Source organism: Hetaerina americana, unplaced genomic scaffold, assembly GCF_022747635.1.
Source record: "Hetaerina americana unplaced genomic scaffold, ioHetAmer1.1.p SCAF_7, whole genome shotgun sequence".
Classification (NCBI taxonomy): domain Eukaryota; kingdom Metazoa; phylum Arthropoda; class Insecta; order Odonata; family Calopterygidae; genus Hetaerina; species Hetaerina americana.
The window spans coordinates 31,812,950-31,833,064 of record NW_027287316.1 but is presented as its reverse complement, the minus strand read 5'-3'; the positions used below and the strand labels follow the sequence as shown (position 1 = coordinate 31,833,064).

The 20,115-nt window shown below is 38.0% G+C and overlaps 1 protein-coding gene across 1 annotated transcript in view; it reads right to left on the bottom strand.

The window, feature by feature from the left end:
- Positions 1–20,115, bottom strand: part of Invadolysin (leishmanolysin-like peptidase, invadolysin) — a 263,276-nt gene that overhangs the window by 204,105 nt on the left and 39,056 nt on the right. The window lies entirely within an intron of this gene.

Here is a 20,115-nt window from a genome sequence, read left to right as displayed (position 1 = left end):
CTCGAAACAAATTGAAAATTTCACATCTAAAGAATTTAAATATAATATTAGGATGTAATCCCGGGGGAAAAAAGAAAAGAAAATAAAAATACGTTCGTATGCTTGGGAAAAAATTCAACATGGGATTCTTCAGGTGAATTCAAACATCGTAAGCGTTGTGAAAGAACACATCTTATTTGCGTTTCGCGAAAAAATTACCAAATGTATTCGCGGGTCGATACAAATGAACGAATTGGTCGAGACAGGACTTGAAGAATATCCATTCGCATGACAGAATTCATACCGCGAGTAAAATAGTAAATCTTCAGAAGAGAGAAAAGGCAGAGAAATTCGACTCGGCATTTTGCAAAAACGTGATTTTGGTTTTGATGCTGGGCATCATCGTCCGTTGAAATTTATATTAGCACACTTCCTTTAATGTGATAAACAGATGTAATTAATATCAGAAGATGATGTCAACCATAGATATAAGTATCGTATCCAATAAATAATTTCATTGGGTAGTGCTGGATTTGCCTTTCATCCTGCTCAAGAAAAAATTCATTTTGAAAATTGATTTCCGAAACATTTTTAGTTTCCGCTGCCGAACGGCATGATTACTTAATGGGAAATGACCAAATGAAAATTTTACGACAGGTAGAGTTTCAAGTTGGACCAATCCTGGAGAAGCCTAAAAAACTTGGTTTAAATTTACCGTATCGAATACATTTGACGACAACATAAACTAGAAACCCAGTTCACTTATGCAAATTGCATTTAACTGAAGCAACATGTTAGAATATATAATGGAGACCACCAGGAAATTAATCAATGCACTGGCATAGTCGTTTTTATGTCCATCCACACGCAAGAGTGCAGTAGGACGTTGCGAAACTCAAATGTTGAGATGTACGTGATTGGAGACATATAAATTGTCGATTCCCATGTGTACGAGTAAGTATATCCAAGGCAACGAATGAGCTGGAAATACTGAAATATACAGTTGCATCAGTATACTAATTTTGCCGCGGAATAAACTCACCGCGACCGCAAAATATGATTAGAAGCAGTAATGTAGGGGTGGTAATTACACCGGAATTGGGTAATAATGAATACTGTTCATACATATTTTACAGCGGTACTAACGGTCAGTGTTTAAACTACAGAGATCTAACTGAATAAGTTGACGTGAAACTTGCTGGTTATCTGAAAACCATTGACATCTTGCGTCGTAACTTTACTGCGCTTAATTTTTAGACGACAGATGTTGAGGTAGTATTTATATTAAAACATGACTTGCAATGCACCCTGCAATGTTTCTATTAACTTACTATCGATTGATATGCAGTTTACACTGTTGCCACTAAAATGTTTCAATATTTCATTGTATGACCAAATTGAATTAAAATTTAAAACATTTCAAAATTTAACAAATGATTATCAGTTTCACATAAAAGTAGTAGTATTTTAAGGGAGGCGACCGATAGCTGAGGTCATTTGCGCCATAGGGGGATGGACAGGAAAGGATGAAGGGTGGAAAGAAACCCGGCGTCGGCATTAGCCTACTCTTTATGAAAGGCGCCAAGGGGTCCACAGCTTAACATCCCATCCGACGGACGGCATGCTCACTCAAAGTGCCCTCCACAAAGCACCTCAAGTAGGAATCGAGATACCACTGAAAAATAACACCGCCGGGATTTGAACCCAGGACCTCTGAATCGGAAGCCAGTACGATAGCCACCGCACCATCTCGATCCCCACCTCACATACAATTTTATACATATATATAGTCTAGATACTTGTTTTCCTTGTGACCCACCCAAATATTTTAACGAAATTGGATGCAAATATAACTAGTACAAACATTGCTTTGGTAGCCACTTTAAAGCATGGGCACAATTGCAGTTATATCGGTATATTTCTACGGAAGTACCAGATGAGACTGATGAAGATGGAGAAAAAGTAAAAGTGATTAACTACAAAGGAAGACTCCTCCTCCGACGCGGTAATTGGAACTAAATATGACAATGTCGAGGGGAATAAATTCGCGGACATGTCGAGATCAGCCGAATGGAGAGCTGATTGGAGAGTTGAGTCAAACAAATCTTGGAATTGATAACTAACTAAAATGAGTCCTTGGTCAGCACTACTACTGGTTTTAAATATTCGCATATTATTTTACACAGTCGCTAATCAACTGTGATTTTTTTTAAAAACAACTCATCTCTGCACTTAAAAATGGCGATGAAAAAGAAGGAATCCATTCCAATCATCAAGCATATCTATCAACTACAAAAATGTACGCCTAATGCCATTTTTCAAAAATCGATAACAACATCGTATTACCAAGTTAAAATTGAGACATGAACAGAAAATTTAATTTTCTACTGTTTTTACAACGCTGGAGATCGACAGAAATATAATTCCTCCGAGAGAGGTTCCCAGACAATATGACATACTGCCAGTTACATTTATACATTGGAGCAGAAAAAATAAGGTCCATGGTTGCATTATTGCTTCAGTAATTTTAACAACGGGCCTATCCCCATTGTTGTAAATTACTACCGCCTTTAGGCCACCTCCCCTGATTACAATGCGTAATAGTTTAACCACCGCCTGCTAATGCCGAAGCCGGGATTCTCTCTACCATTCTCCCCATTTCCTGTAACCCTAATTATGCCAAATTACGTCTTCCTAATTGCACAACTAACCTCATCTGCCGGTCGTCTCCCCTAATACTCGTAGGGACCAATACTGGACGTAAGGAAAGAAGACCCCAAGAAAACGATTCCTGGTAAATTTGACGAGAACAAAATATCACGATAGGACGTTAAATGTCTCTTGGAGATAAGGATTAGGGTTATGCTGAATACAAGTCGATTATTTTAACGTTTGGACAGTCGACTCGTAGGGGGCGACTTACTTGCCATTGTCAACATTGAAAGCAGTGATTCAGTTCATGAGCATTTATGTGTGAAAAAGATCATTTTGTACTTTCCTTTACTTGTCGTTTTTTTTCAATTTCAGAAATACCTTTCCTGAAATAAGTAAAACTTCTTCATTCTATCAATAAAACTGCATCTTCATTATCAAAAATTAACATAACTTATGCATATTTATGCAACTTATGCAGTCCCTCCAACTATTTGTTTATTAAAATAAACCTCATTTCTCGCGTTCTTTTGTGACTGCGATATTTTGTATTATCGCGTCAGTGAAAAGAAAGTATTATATTTCAGCTAAACATCTCCAACTACACACCAACGAGGTTAAAATCAATAAATATATACTTATAATCGGTATTGTAACTTAGTATAAGACAATCCGAAGTTAAATCATATATTTTGGGCTAACTTCGTAGTATTATAATTAAAATATATTAATACTAGTTTTGAAGTTAATTACCTTTCGTGATTTTGAATACTTAAGTTCAAATATTATGCATACACGTATATTTTCCAATTTTCAATTAATCTTATTACTAAATAAATTGATTTAATCATTTCTATCTTATATTAATGTATTTTAAATTTAAATTTATTTCATTAATAAAAATCAATGGCAACTGCCAAAAAAAATTCCGAAAGTAACCCATATTAGAGTGCGAGAAAAAAATATTTATAACTTTCACTTCAGCTATTATTGCCGTCAACAGATAACATAAAATGCTAAATTGAATGAATTCCTTGATGATATAAATTTCAAAGGGTATTATGGAAACGAAATAATTTTTTATTACAAGTTAAATCTCATTGCAAAAATTATATTTTGAAGCGCTCATAAAGCCATGGAAGCGGACAAAATCCCTTCCGTTCGCTAGGGGGGCTAATAAATAGGAACACTCAATTAGTAACTTGAATTCTCATTTTAAAACTGCGCCTCTTTGAACAGCAAACAAATTTTCCGCTTAAATCGGAACGTAATTACCGCAGTCGGCGAGAGTCAAAAATAAAAATAACTGCTTTGTCAGCATGTACACGTATGCCTATATATATTTTTCTCAACGAAATTTAAAATGTGATTTTATAAACCCTGAAACCAATTAACAATGATTCTTTCTGCAGTGGCTGTTGTACCGAAATATTTTGAAAAGATGGATATTCTGAACTTAAAAATTAATAATGTTTAACTCATTCAGTTATATTCAGTACGGTTAATGTGCATAGGAATTCTACATCTATGGATGTATTTTATTGTACTTCATATTAAATCATGGTTATAATCTCCGATTCAAAAAGCCAATCCGTGACTGTTTTCGGATTATTTCTAAATAAAGAAATCTTCAATTATTCATACATGACGATATTAGTCAGGAGAGCAACATAAATGAAAATTTCCCAAAGCAAAGAGCTCACCAACAACCAATTCGTAATGCCTACGGAACGGTAATATAAATGCCATTTGTTCTCTGACTTGGTCCAGGAGTAACTCAAGAATGGCTTCGATATGGTGAAGGAGAAATGGTTACCAAAATTTTTACTTCGGAATTCCTCGACAGCCTCGTGAATTATAAAACGCTCCGAATTTAATTTTCAAGTTCACAAAAAGTCCTTGATTTAAGTGGGCGAACTTCCTCCTTGGCCCAGATTAACGCAGGACCTAGTGGCGTGGGACGTATGCTCGCTGAGGCAATCTGTTTGAGGTGTGCATAATACAACACTTATTCAGCTCCTGATTATATCAACCAGCTTTCAATCTCAAGAGAGTTTCACATATTTCCTCCATTTTTATTAGGAAAGGCAACAGAAAAGGGGCTTGCTATGCTCACCGGATACCTAGTTAACGAGAAAGTTATGAAACTGGAATTGTCAACTCTGGAATTTCAGCAAGGATTTTTCCTCGAGTTTTCCTGGAAGGGCTACCATAAAAATTAATAGCAAACATCTTTCAAAATGAGTGGAACGAGAACAATAAAAGCCAAGCCGGTCGCCTGATGGATGGTCGAAAAACGGAAAGGATACGAGTTAGAGATGCCTATTGACTCTCATTAGGTTCATTGGTTCATTCTGCACGATGAACCAATGAACCTGATGAATTATGTATATATATATATATATATATACATATACATATATGTATATATAATATAAATAAAAAATATATATACATAATTATAAGGTAATCTACCGATTACGCTAGGTTTTTGGATGGACACAACTACATTTATATATATATATATATATATATATATATATATATATATATATATATATATATATATATATATATATATAGGTCGCGGTAGTCCAGTGGGAAGAGCGTTGGACTGCCGACCAGAGGGTCCCGGGGTCGATTCCCGGGCAAGGCACTCTGGGCACTTGCAGCTCCACCCAAGCTAAAGTGATTTTTCGGGTACCAGGTCTTCCTGGGAAACCATAACCGGCACAGGAAAAGGAACTGGCCCCCCTACCCTGATGTGTGAATTTTCACACGCCGTATAGGGCTTAGTACTGGGTGATCTCTACCATCACCCACTAAACCGACCTTAGGGTTGATTACTGTGTTTATGGTTTATATATATAAGTGTATATATATAAGTGTGTATATATGTATATATATAAGTGTATATATATATCTATATATCTGTTTCTTATATACATATATTATATCTGTTTCAATATAAATGAGTATTTGTTCGCCGTTTGGCGGGATTTCGTCTATATATATATATATATATATATATATATATAGTCTATATATATATATAGTATATATATATATATATATATATATATATATATATATATATATATATACTTATATACTTATATATACTTATATACTTATATATATACTCATTTATATAGAAACAGATATAAGGAAGAGGGATAGGAACACACATAAAGGACAAACACAGGAGAAGTGGGGAAGGCGGAATCCAGCAGATCACGAATGTAAAAATATTTCCTAGACCGGGATTTGAACTCCGGATTTTTCCACTTGCCGGGCGGAGGCTCTTAACCACTTGAGCTATTCAGGAAATGTAATTTACTCTGAGATCTACGATGCTTTATGCAACCAAGTGCCCCGATTCTTTGGCCAAGTGTTTGTCCTTTATGTGTGTTCCTATCCCTTTTCCTTTTTTCTGATTCTATATAAATGAGTGTATGTGTGTGTGTGTGTGTGTGTGTGTGTGTGTGTATATATATATATATATATATATATATATATATATATATATATATATATATATATATATATATGGGTGGCGGTAGTCCAGGGTTAGAGCGTTGGACTACTGACCGGAGGGCCCAGGTTTGATTCCCGGGCAAGCCTTTCTGGGCACCTGCGGCTCCACCCAAGCTACATGTATGAGATTTTTTCCACCACATTTATGGTGCACTACGCGCTTCAATGCATACGTATCCATTCATTTCGTACCCGAAGATGATGCATGTTCTATGAAATTCGTAGTATGCAAATATACTGTGTGCAAATCACAACCAGTTTTTATTACCATTAAGAAATTTTCAGAAACTGCAGTTGGCCTCAATTACTTAAATTCAATCTTGCAGATCTTTTTCTCATTTTCAATATAAGATGTAAAAATTGCAGTGGAAAAAAAAGCAACAGTAATTAATCCGAGCATCATAATGTCGAGCGAGGGTAGAGATCAGTTGGTAATAAGCCGATCTACTGCGGTATTGAAACTTCACGTGCAGGGATATTCTTTTTTCCCGATTCCACATGAAGTATTCAAAACAGTCATTGCACCCACAATATCACATAGCGAGGGTTTCGTTGGGGTTATAGGTGTATTCTATGGATGTGAAACCGGGACCCTTCAACCCATAACGGTACGTCCTACCCTCTACGTAACCTACCAATCCGATATAACTTCAAGGCTCGGATTACAAGGGCAATCGGTTGACGCAACACCGTTTCTGCAAAGTCAAGGTCTAAATTTATTTTGATATATGCATACATAATTAATGAGGAGAAAGAAGCTTAGATACAAAAAATATAATGTAACGGCAACTAGGTGGGATGATAATCTGTCTATTAAATCCAGTTTTCTAACATTTGTTACATCATAATTCAAAAGCAAAAGCTAATGCCAGCTGGCTATAGTTCATGGCATGATGGCAGTTCCATCCCTTATTCTATATTTTTTTGGGTTTCAAGAACGCGATGACATTGAAAATGTCGAGCTTTATTTTCAAATGTAGTTGGCAAGCAAATTAATTAATGGGAGTCGATAGAAGGTCGCAAAAATGTTTACGCAATACATGAACTGTAAAATTTAATTTATGGCTAATTCATTTCTCCGATTGCACCAACATCAGCAAAGGAGGAGAGTGCCAAACATGACCATCAGTTAAAGAGCCAACTGATTAAATGAATTTGTTCACGTTGTTTAGAGACAGGACCCAACAAAATCCTCTCAAATAGCCTTAACTGCTAATTTTCTTGTGTTCGCTCTTCGATGCACTTTCCAATAAATTATAAAAATCACAAACATACTTGATTACTGATCCTTAAACTCCAAACCTTCGACCCGCATAAAATTTATAACATCTGTAGTCGAAGGAAAAAAGGCGGGCACAGTAATTGTTGCTTTACCGTCACACGGAGGATTACTTGTGAAAATAATCTTAATTTGTGCCTTTTAAAAGTTAAATTCTTTAACACATGGCTATTTTTTAATGTTCCAAATTCATGCTTGCCTCCGATTCACGCCGGAAAAAGAGCGATGTTTTCCAAAGTCTGAATAACGGAAATAAGACAGAAGACTCTTCTCCACACACTTCGGGGAGTCGGTCGTAGAACTTTGCAACTTTTGCCTTTCGAGTGAAGGAGTATGCGTCCGAATCGCACCCCCTTGCAGAAATATCTGATCACCCCCATAGCTTGGGTGAAGCTGAGGGTGTCCAGAAGCATCACGCGGATTTGAAGTCAGGACCTCCACAGTTGAACGCTCTTAGACACTAGGATGTCTGAGTATGAAGATCATGCATGATGTGCGAACATCTTTAAAACTTCACAGTCCCGTATTAGACAGGCCGTTTCTAACAGCAAAAGCATTAGGAAAAGGAAGGAGACCGACATGATCTGAGACCTGATGATGGTATGAGATCATTTGTGAAAGATGGAAGGATGTCTCTTTAGCAATGATGTAGACGATGTTTTATTTACCCCATCGTATTAAGGTATGAGAGATCATTGCAAAATAATTCGACAGATTAATTGCAGAAGAGATAGCTTTAAGAAGTCATTTTTCCCATGCACGATAAGGAATAATAATAAAATTTCATCACAAAAACGTTTGTCCGGCCAAGCTAGGAGAAAAAGGTGTTCTGGGTCAAGGGTAGTCTGGTATGTAATCACCCCCTGCCACAAACCCTAGTGGTGGCTCACAGGATACCAAATAAATAAAAAATAAAAATGACTTACCGTCAGGTGCAGTCAGTACAATGAGTTACAGGTAATATTGATCTCAAGTGTTCAGTGTCGTATTAAGTGGAGATTATAGTAATCCATTGATTACTTATTAATTTCAGCACAAACCTACCTTATCCGCTAGACTACTCCGAATAAAACTAAACCACTAGGTATAGGGATACAGAGAGATATGAGGAGGATTAGAGGAAAACCCAGAGTCGGCGTTTGTTAAAATAGAACGCAAAACTTAAAGGGGTCATAAGAGCTTATAAGCCCTTCCCAGTTTTCGCGAGTGTGAGCCCTCTTTATTGCCAGTATGCCATTTTAAAGTGCTTCTCCACCGATATTCGAAGTCAGTCCCTCGGAGTGGGAAGTCAACGCATAGATTCAATCGCCGATAACGGTTCTTTCCCCCGTGGTACCCGTTTCTTTCATGTTAAATTGTGCATCTATAATGTGTCGTCAGCGAAGTGTTTTATATATATATATATATATATATATATATATATATATATTTATATATATATATTTAAATATACATGTATTTATATGTATACATATATGTATGTATTATATACATGTATTTATATGTGTGTATATATATATATGTGTATACACATATGTATGTGTGTGTGTGTATGTATGTATATATATATAAAGGGAAACATTAATATTCCCAAAAATTACAGCAAGGTGAATGTGAAGATGTGCAGTAACTCTGGCTCAAAAATGCATCGATTGCTTATCGTCCACCTAGGTAGGATTGATGATAACAACAAAGCTTTTATCGTATTATCACGTACGTTTCGTTATTTTTATCATCCACAATATCAACTTTGCATTAATATTTCAACACAGTTCTCATTATATAAGAGCATTACCCTATGAAAAACTTTCCAAGTTCATAAGATTAAAAATATACTTGCTCAAACAATTAATACAGGTGCATTTGATGAAACAGAATGCAACACTACGCCGAAAATTAAAAAATAAAAAAAATGTTCGGAACGACCATTTTGAATAAGTAACATATTTCACCCATTGGTATTTTGAACGAGTTCATCGCACGCGAAAAAACAAAGGATAAATAAATCGTACAAGTGAAACACCAACGATTGTTTTGGAAGCAATGCACGTCAACTTCAGAGTGATGCCAGTGATTTTAAACTGGTTATACCCAGTCTCGTCAGACCAAACGGAAGGAAATGAGACATCGTAAACTCAATAAATCGTCTGTTAATTGGCGCAACCCACGGGTATTAGTGGCGACCTAACTCATCTTCGTCAACGGTTATGGTAATCACTACATTTTATGGATATGGGCGAACAAAATCACTTCCTGAAAATCCCAGTCGGCTGCTACGCGACTGGACTCGATAAGCGGGACTTAGCGTGAGATTAAGCCAAATATGAAACGCCCCACCACCGGGGTAATTAAACCTGGGCGAGGGGGAATTATCGTTAAGCTGGGGGCGAACAAATCATGATGGTCCGCCTGCATAAAATTCCTGTTTGTTTCATTTAGCGCGTCGATACGCATCTCGGATTATGCGGTGAGGATTCACTTTCCCTTTGCCCGCGTGATTTTCGGTCACATGCCTTGAGGCATGATGACAAAACCAGAATAATGAGACTGCGATTCAAAAATGTCATATTGCGAACCCTGCGAGCCATTAAATATAGCAACCACCCTTTCTTTGTGGCCAACATTTCGCTGATCGTTCCAGGCCTGAAACATGTAGCATTCATTATTTGAAATCGGACAGTTGCCCTAACAAACATGTACGTAATAAATAACTAGTATGGGTTATATTGAGATTTAAAGATAAAATTAAAGGAAGTAAGAAAATTCATGGTGGGTGAGAAAACAAAAAAAATGAGACCCCGGTTAAAAAATATGAACGAAATATCTCCTGTAAGAAAATATTTCTGCAGTAAAGTCCTACATACTAATGGTCAAAGTCATCCTTTGCATACTGATTTTACATCACTTTACTTTAATACAGTTATTTATTTCAAAACTAAATGGGTCATACAAATGCAACTGACTTCCATAAACAAATAAACATTTAAAACCATTATAAGCTCTTCACCATTGTATTACAAAGCGTCATAAGTATTCCTATCGGCAGTATTTCGTGTTTATGAAAAAAATATCATTTGGAGCGGAATATATAAATTCCTTGATTACAATTTTGGAAATAATTTCAAATTTGCAAAGTTTGCGGAAGGATTTACGTAAAAAAAATATCCCGAAGGAAAATGTAAAAAAAAAAGAGTCATAAATATGGATCGAGGCAGACAAAAATTAAATCATGAACGTCCCCTTTGTTTGGTTAGACTGTAAAAAGAAATGCGAAAAGAGGAAATTTCCCATGCGCTTAATTTATTACGTTCTAAATTCTACTCGGTTTCTGAGAAACTTCATATCTTTTTGACGTAGGACAACGTTCGTCAGATTAACGCGCGAAGAGAATACGAACAAAATGGCATAACTCTGTCCTAAATTCGAAAAGGAATGGTCCGGTGACTTCGCCGTGAGAATTATTTTGAAAGCGCACACAAAACCAGAACACATTATTTTTCCACTTCTGGAAAAATTCAAGAGGAATTGCGTCCACCTTCTACTCATAATTCTCAGCATAAAATGTTGCTTAACGTTAATCCCGCGGACGTTTAGTGGTCCCGGAATCAGAGGAAAGTGAAATTTTCTGTAACACCTGGGGTAAAAATACGTGATCTGACGATGACTTTACGTGGCTAAAACCAACTTCATAATATACTGCTTTTCACATTCAAAATCCATATATCTTCTGATATATTTCAATGGTCAACCCAAACATATATGTTAATATATATATACATACATAATATATACAGATATATATACATATATATATATATATATATATATATATATATATATATATATATATATATATATATATATATATATATATATATCGAACTCGAGACATTTATTTAATCGGAAATAGAAAAAATTGAAATTAGTTTTATTTTTTAAAGAGTTTTTCTCAATTTTTTATTTCTTCCAACGATTTAACTACAAGGCAGGAAGTAAACGTGTTTTAGCATACCTAACTTTGCAATGTAACAATTTCAGAGACTAAAAAACCTTTCGGCTTGACCGAGATTAGAACCCGGATCCCTCGAATGATTTTTACGCTCTGAAATTGTAACATTCTGATGCACATTTGGGGTATGACTCCGTTAAAAGTTATTGTCGCAGCATCTCCCGCAGTTTAATGGAATATCTAACTTTGCAACTTTGCTCTCTTTTAGTAAAACATTTTATCACCTTTAAATAAACAGATGCTTGAGGACGAGTCTGCTTCCTCTCATTTAGGGCATGATTACTCAGTCACACGACGGGATTAATTTTATTAGAGACGTAAGGAATAACGAGTATTCATACTCTCATAAGCGTGTTTATAATAATTAATAATTATTCTCAGTAATGCTTCTGCGAATAGGTGAGTAACGAATATCTCTCGGCGCATTTCGGATTGCACTGAGTCGATTAAGTACAACTCAAAACAAACCCGTCGCACTCACATTCAAATTAAACCAAAGCTATTCCGTTTCGCCACGTAAATAGTCTTTGGTCTGTTTCGCAACGGCCTTTGATTCATTTCGAAAGGGAAGACGGGCATTCCTCGGACGACGGCATCCCTTACACTTCCGGCGCGTGCCTCACTCTGTAAACATTACTCCTTCAAACGGGAACAACGCGGATTGCAATTAATTCGACTCAAGGGCGACTGCTTATGTGCCCGCACTACTTGTACATCTATCGATTTGGAAATACCACTACATTCGCGTCGCCTTCTGACGCGAACACCCACTCCGGCAAGTACGGAAGACCACCGAGCCTCGCCCAGTCGGTTAGCGCCTAGATGTGGAACTACGCCTAGTATGTTCCGAATTATGACTGATGGTATCTTGTTTGCAGAGAAAGCACGGAGAGCGCTGATGAAATGCGAGTTCTGTACGCGCGGAGAGAAAACTATGGATGTTTTGGAAAACTATGGTAAAAGTTTTGATGTTAGTTTAACGCTGAGAGAAGGAGAATGGTGCCAGCCTCTTAACCACGTCCTTGCTTTAACAATAGAACGCGGGCCGCACTGCCGGCGGAGTTCCCAGCATGAAAGCCAAGGGAAATCTTCAAACAGGGCCCCGTTTGTTCAATTCCGACCTCCAACGCAAGGCCATTTCGTCATTCCACTATTTCAAACAGGGTACTTGTACTCACAATCAGCTGTGGATTTAGGGACAGGCAAAACAAGAGACCGCCTGAGGTTGGTAGCTTTTGTTTTCACCGGCCGGAAGCTCAAAGTTAGGAAGTGTTCGAGGGTCGCATATGCCTTAAATTAGACTTCAATGATTGCAAATACAAATCCGATTACAAATTCATGGTGCATGGAACTCAAAGTACTCGGTCGATATGAATGTATCTCTCTATGGGGGTCGGATTTCACCCCGCGGGTCGACTGCTGGCTCAAATCCTGACGTAATTTAAGGGACAGTTGAGAAAGACACAAACGTTGAGAAATAGCCCCGCGATGATGGGGAAACTTCTAATCACAAATTCTATACCTTAACAACTTTTGAAACATGGTGCTGGAGGAGAATGCTGAGAATTAAATGGACGAACAAAGTAATGAACGAGGAAGTATATGGGAGAGCAGAAGAGGATACGACCATATGGAGAACTCTACGGCAAAGAAGAAATAGATGTATTGGACACACATTGAGGCACAACGGATTGATTAGGGAAATAATGGAAGGAAAAATAGAAGGGAAGATTCCATGAGGAAGAAAAAGAAACACATATATATATATATATACATATATATATATATATATATATATATATATATATTTATATATTTATATATATATATATATAGGACAAATTAAGAAGGACATAAAACAGAGAGGGTATCAAGGACTGAGGGAATTGACATTTAATAGTATAGAATGGAGGGCTGCAGTAAACCAATCCTAGGATTGAAATACTGATGATGATATTTTAACAAAAAAAAATTCAATCCAAAGTAGGTAACAAATTACATGCTCGTAAATTCCAGTCGCCGAGTTGGCTCGCGTCTTACAAAAGTACGTCCACAATATTATTTGTGTTAAGAATACTCTTATTGGTAAGATCACTTCGCACCATAAGCATACAAACCTGTACTTAGAGAAAAGCCACCATATCGTCATGACAAACCAGCAACCATTTCTACCCAATTCTGCGACCTGCGGCTCAGTCAGAAAACACGTTACACACCGAGCAAACACACAGAGAGAAAGAGAGGGAGAGAGCATTCGTGCACAGAGAGAAAGAGAGGGAGAGAGACAATGAATTTTATAGCATCAAAAATTCATGGCGCATCGGTAGAAAAGTGCACGAGAATGTGGTAATTTTCAATGGATTTTTGTTTTCACAGCGGCAAAGGGTCGAGCTGTGGTTTATAGGCCACGCAAAATCTTCAATAATTCACAAAAAGAGCAGCATAGTATATGAGGCGGTGCCACAAAAAAACAATTGCCACACCCTTGCCCACTCGGGTAAACCTTTAAGATGCATTCGGACATTTTTGAGATCCCGCAAACCAGAATGAAGATGAACTCCACGACTCGAAAGACCTCGCCGCAACGCGTCGCAATTTTCTTTAACACGCCCTCAACCATTTGACAAACAACAATGCTCATGGTCAGTGGTAGAACTAGGAATGACTTGACAATTTTTTCTTGAACATCGATCGTTAATATATCAGGATTTCATCATTTTGAAGCAAAAAGGGTACATTCCTTCGAATAATGATACTGTTTAAGTATTACTCTTTCCGGAACAGGTTTATGGCCATAAGATTGAAGAAAATCGAAATGTTTTTAGTCGAAACTGTTGAGGGAAGGAATGATCTGATCTTGCAGTACCTGAAATGAAAAACTTGGAACATTACACACAATTAAAATGTATTATTCCGAACTCGATTTCGACTCTATCGCGTCACTCTCACGAGATCATGGACTTCTTGTCGTGATATAGACGTCATAGCGTCGAAAATAAATTATAGACAGTAGCTTCGCGATTAATCTTCCCGAGGCAAAATTCTACCACACTGAGGAAGCCCACATCGTTTCAAAAACACCGGAAGGGAAGAATTCTTGAGAATTTTCAGCTTTTTATTTCTCGACCTTTATTTTAACCGTTGACAATGCCCATATCATCGTTAATCCATGCACGAGTTGTTCGGTAGAAAATATACGACAAACACTTCCACCTCAGCTTTCACAGTGCTATATTTTCAATGGACGCTAAGCTTATTTAATCAATGCAGGGCACAGTATTAGACGCACGTAGTCGCTGTATCGACGGAATAGCTCGCGATTGAAATTCGGTCAGCGGAGTAAACGGGCGAAGGACCGACCGTGCTCGTAATAGGGCGGGTGAATGCCTCATTTAAGCTCGATCCGAAACACTCAAATAAAACTAAAGGCCGCAAAGCACCACCTCCAAGCTACTATCGTCAAATACGAGACCCATATACACTCCGAATTTCCACGAGACCTGAGTCAGATTTTTCATCCTAAACTTTAAATTAAATGACGCACAACATTTTTATTGAACTCATCACGAAAATTAATTAATGGTCCAAATTTCGTGAACAATAATTATATGACACCTCAAAAATAAAATTACAAAAAAATAATAAGGTTACAAAAAAAATAAAAATTAAAAAATGCTAACGTAGGAGGGAGACATGTCCGCTCATGCGAGAAGCATTTATTATGCCCTGGACAAATAGCGTGTCAATCAAGCATCAAGAAAATCGCTCGAGTAATACACTATCGTCCAATTTTATTTGGAAAAAAATGAGAAAAGTTGTCCTTGTTAAATTTGATACAGCATATTTTAAAGATTCACATTTAAATTGTTTAATATTTAAGCCGATAATATTCCATTCACTGGTATGACATGGAGTCATTTTTTACCATCAAAACCAGCACACTTTCGTAAAACCACAGAGATAACTACAAATCCATTTGAAAGAGACTAGAGACGAAAATACATATATTTTTTGAGAAAAGTCGATAAACTCGCATTGGCATTACACATGCATGATATTTTCCACCACGATACATTTTTATCACAATTGCTCGAATATTTATTTAAACCTTCCTATCACTACAAACTCACACAACGTAAAAGGATACATGATATCAATGTAGAAAATACTACATAGTAAACCACCCCCAGTGACATTCGGTTGATTTACTTTCCCATTCCCTCTTAAAATAGCGACATATTTATATAATATTAGCGTCCAAAATAAATTATAGGCTGCGCAACCGAGATAGAACGCTGCATATTACCCAAGACAGCCTTTATAGAATGTCCTTACCCTTACATGGAACAAAAACAATGAAATTTATACGCTACCCTAAAACGCTAGACGATAAAATACTACAAATGTGGCTATTCTAAAGCCATAGAAGTACACCATGCAAGCCACTGGGTTGGCTAAGGCATCATTTCATGGGATATTTCTACGCAGCGGGATATAAGGCAATTTTTCTCCCCGCGGACAACCAAGGAGAAAAATCCTCGTAAACCTTGAATATGACCTACGGGGTGCTTCGACCGTCACACACGTATGCAGCGATGGGTACTTTTTAAATAAAAGCTTTTATTGAGGGAGGGAAGGGGGGGGTTAACCCATGGTTAGCCCACACCGAGTGAACTGACGAGTTGAGACATGTAAGGGATGTGATATGTGGAATCACTGCCTGGTGGGAGACATGCAGCCTCCGAGATGGAAAGAGATTTTAAGGCGAAGGATGTGTTTAAGGAGACGAATAGACGCTTATGGAAATGAGAGGCGGGATGGCAGATGTACAGCGATGGACAGAGGTATGGAATTTTGATCGGATCACAAAGGATGGGTTGTGCAGCAAAATCTTTAAGTGGAACCCTTTGGATTTTTTATCTTCTGGGGGCTTTCGAGGTCATAATATCTATAATTCCCGCTCGCATTCCGATGGGAAAAATACCCGACGGCGGTTTCTCTCGTACCCTCGAGTTTCACAACCCCACGACTCGACTATCTGCCCACGATATTCATCTGGACCGCCCTCCTCGTGAGAAGAGGACACCGCGTGACGCAGGGGGAGAGAAAATATGCACCGCCGCCTTGATTGAAGATTATGATCGGCGATACATTAACACTCCAAACGCGCTCGAAATTAAAGCGAATGGGAACTCTCCACCATCTACATATTAAATCTTCATCGTATCCCCATTCACTCAAAGGTAAATTAAACTCGCACCTTAAAAATCTTCATCGTATTGGTGATATATTTTTTTCAAATTTCTGTCTATAATTTTTTGGCATTCATACAGCATTATGAATATTAAAATACACCATAACTCCTTTGATTCTGACGTATTTTTTCTCAATTAATTATTTCAATTGTTCAACTGTTGTATGAAATCTATAATTAACTAATTTATTTTTCCTTGGGTTGAGTTGTCTTTTATTAGATAGCTTGTTTAGTACATTTTTATATTGAATACTCAGAACAGAATGCACTATTGTTTTCGTCTTTCGCTCTAATATGTTACCCCAGAGCATTATTAAAACTTATCATTTATTCATTCCTCTTGCACATGGATTCTTTTCCCTCAGCGCCGGAAAATAAACTAGTGTAATATCCTTGAGATAATGACACCATGGGAATGTTCACAAGCGCGTTGAATGCAGGAAACGGAACGGGTGCAAGCGTATCCCTTACTAGATTCATTCAACCTTTGGATATAATTTCACGGCCGGGCCTCGAATCCTGTTTCCTACATAACAATTGACATGCTTCAAGTTACGCCACCAAGCCGCGAAAGAGATTTTTTAAATCGACACCATATCCGTGAAAACCACCAGAAAATCCATTTAGAAGAAAGACTGATCTTCGATTTAAATATTAGCATAACCGACCAGTTAATTGGAAGATCCGAGTTAAAATCAACATTTAAATAAATTAATATTAAAAAGTGAATTTTACTTAATGAGTGCATGAAAAATGAAAACCAGAGATCTTGCATGATGTGTTTCCGACTCGATCCGGGAAATTATTTTTTTAGAAATATAAATCAGAATAATACAAAATAAAAGGTTTACAAATGAACCCTACACTGAACACGAGTAATTTAAAGGCCATAAAAGTTGGTTATTCTCGTTTACTGCTTATTTGTACTGTAGATAGTAAACGAATTCACAATGGACGAGCGAAATGAAATCACAAATGAGCGGTCTCTTTGTTAGCGAGTGAAGTTGATCATTTTGATGTTAACTAACCCGGGAAACACGTATTTTTTGCTCTAGGCGAACACCGGACTATGACGCGAGCTGACAAAACCAAGCGTTTTACACGCGCTGCGTACCAATGCCTTTCATCATGATCTAGCTTTTATGTTCATCGCTATTTCCCCGTATTTATTAAAAAACACTCTCAAGGTCAGACTCAGAATTTATTCATGGCATCATTAATTCATCACGTATTTTTTTTTGGAAGGGAAAAAAAAACTCCTGGGGTTCAGGAGGGGGAAACGCCAACCGTATTCGATAAGCACAAACGTGGGATGGGAACAGTTCATCTTCGAAGATTGGTGGTTTCATGTTGATCCCATTAAAATGCGTTGTGTTGCTCACGTTCTCATTGGCTTTTCACGATTCTTCACCGCACTGAGACAAGGGAAGCTCACATTCCTACGAAAATATCTTCGCCATACGAATTTCCTTAAAAGCAAGATGTACAGACATGAATCCGCCGTTTCCCTTCCAGCCTGCCTTGAGCGTATTACTGGATACGTGCCTGGACAGCTAAAGTCTTATCATACTGGAAACCTGTAAGAAAAACTACTCTCCGAGTTCCCACCAATGACAATAGGCTCGGTGTACAAAGGAAGTATCGAGCATGTCAACGGCAAAAGTCGAGACATGAGAAGGTCCGAGAGTAAGCCCGATTACTCAAGAAGACGCCTTGCCCGCTGGCAAACCTGAAGATCGTCGACTGTAATCATAAAGATGCTGAATTCCAATGCGATGGTTTTTATATTGAATTTTGTTGACGACATAAAACGACCGCAAAATTCGACTCGTCGTAAATCCAATTACTACTAGTACTGCGACTGATTTGCTGTTGCAGTTTTAATTGAGAGTTTGTGCTTTTGATCACCAAAAAAGAAAACTTCATGGTTTTAATTTGAGTACTTGCTAAATACATTATAACAGAGGCTAGAGTATTCTAATTAAAATAAAAATATAATACAGTTACACCTGTTTTTATTCCACTTCAATACAATGTATTCTTCGAGAAAACTAAGGAGCATATAGCATAGAAAAAATGTTTCAAACTAAATGTGATAGTCTTGATCTTCTCTTTAGACAGCGCGGATGGTCACTATTTAAGGAAGTATTCTTTTCAGATGCATAAGTACCTCAGAAGAACTATCAAAATATAGATTAGTTCACCAGGATGGGGATTTTTGAGTTATTACTTGTTTAAACATTTGAAATACTACCGTTACTCATAGGTTTATGTAGAAACAATAAGTCTTTGGTGCATAGCTATAGGGACCTTATCGAATTCTTCCACTTAAATAAAGCACACTTTTCCATTTCCAAAAAAATCTTTTCTTAGCTAATATCTCTGAAGATTAAATCGATATCATATGTAACTAAAACAACTATTGCAAGAGTATAGCCAGGCAATACCGTATTATGGCATACGCCAGTACATTTTGCGGATCTCCGACATGGTGGTGACCTTTGCATCCGGAGAACGGGAATGAAATCCGAAGTGTGTAGAGTGGGAGCCTAATTAATTGATTTAAAAAGGATAGCATCTTTATTTAATATCTCTAGAGAGGGCCACTGCCCCTATCCCGCCTTCCCCACGCATAATATAAGGGTTTTCGTGCCACCGCCCTGCGGACGTGCGATCCCCCATCCCTCCTCCACCCTCCGACGACCCCACGGCGTCCCATTGATTCATCCCACACCCGGCGGCCCCAACATCCGGGCTCTCGAACCGTACGTGAGGGTCAAACTCTCCTCGAGGAGCCTTGACACCCTCTCCACAAGCAGTGGTCTTGCGAAGTTTTCGCACGAGCCCTTTCCCTCCTCCCCCCCCCCCATCACTCCCTCGCTCTCCCTTCTCTCCATCCCCTCGATCGGGACGGCCGACGGCTCGGGTTTACCGTCCCGCGGGGAGGGCGGAGAGAAATACGACCGCTCTTGATACCTTTCTCTCAATTCTGAGACCTCGGCTTGGCGCCTATCTCCGAACATTTCCCTCCCCCGGACGGGATTTGTTTCAATGTGCGTAAACGTCGAATGCTCGCCCCGCCTCAAACTTTCCGTGCTCTCAGATATCTGGCCGCGGAATGACGAACGAGCCCGCATCAAGAGGGAGCCTCGATGATGTTGGAATCTCTGGGGGTTATCGCGCCTTTCGGATATCTCCTGAGGTGGAGGGAGATGGGAGTGGGTGGGTGTTATTCCACCCAATGCGAGTGTTTCACTCGATTGCGAGAAGTTTTTCAAAAGTCGATGCCTCAGGGGAGGACACAACAAACCCCTTAAATGAAAAAAAAACCTCACGAGTTACGCAAGAGGAACACGATCGAGATAACGAATTCGAATCCTCCCATGTACTTACGCCCAACATATA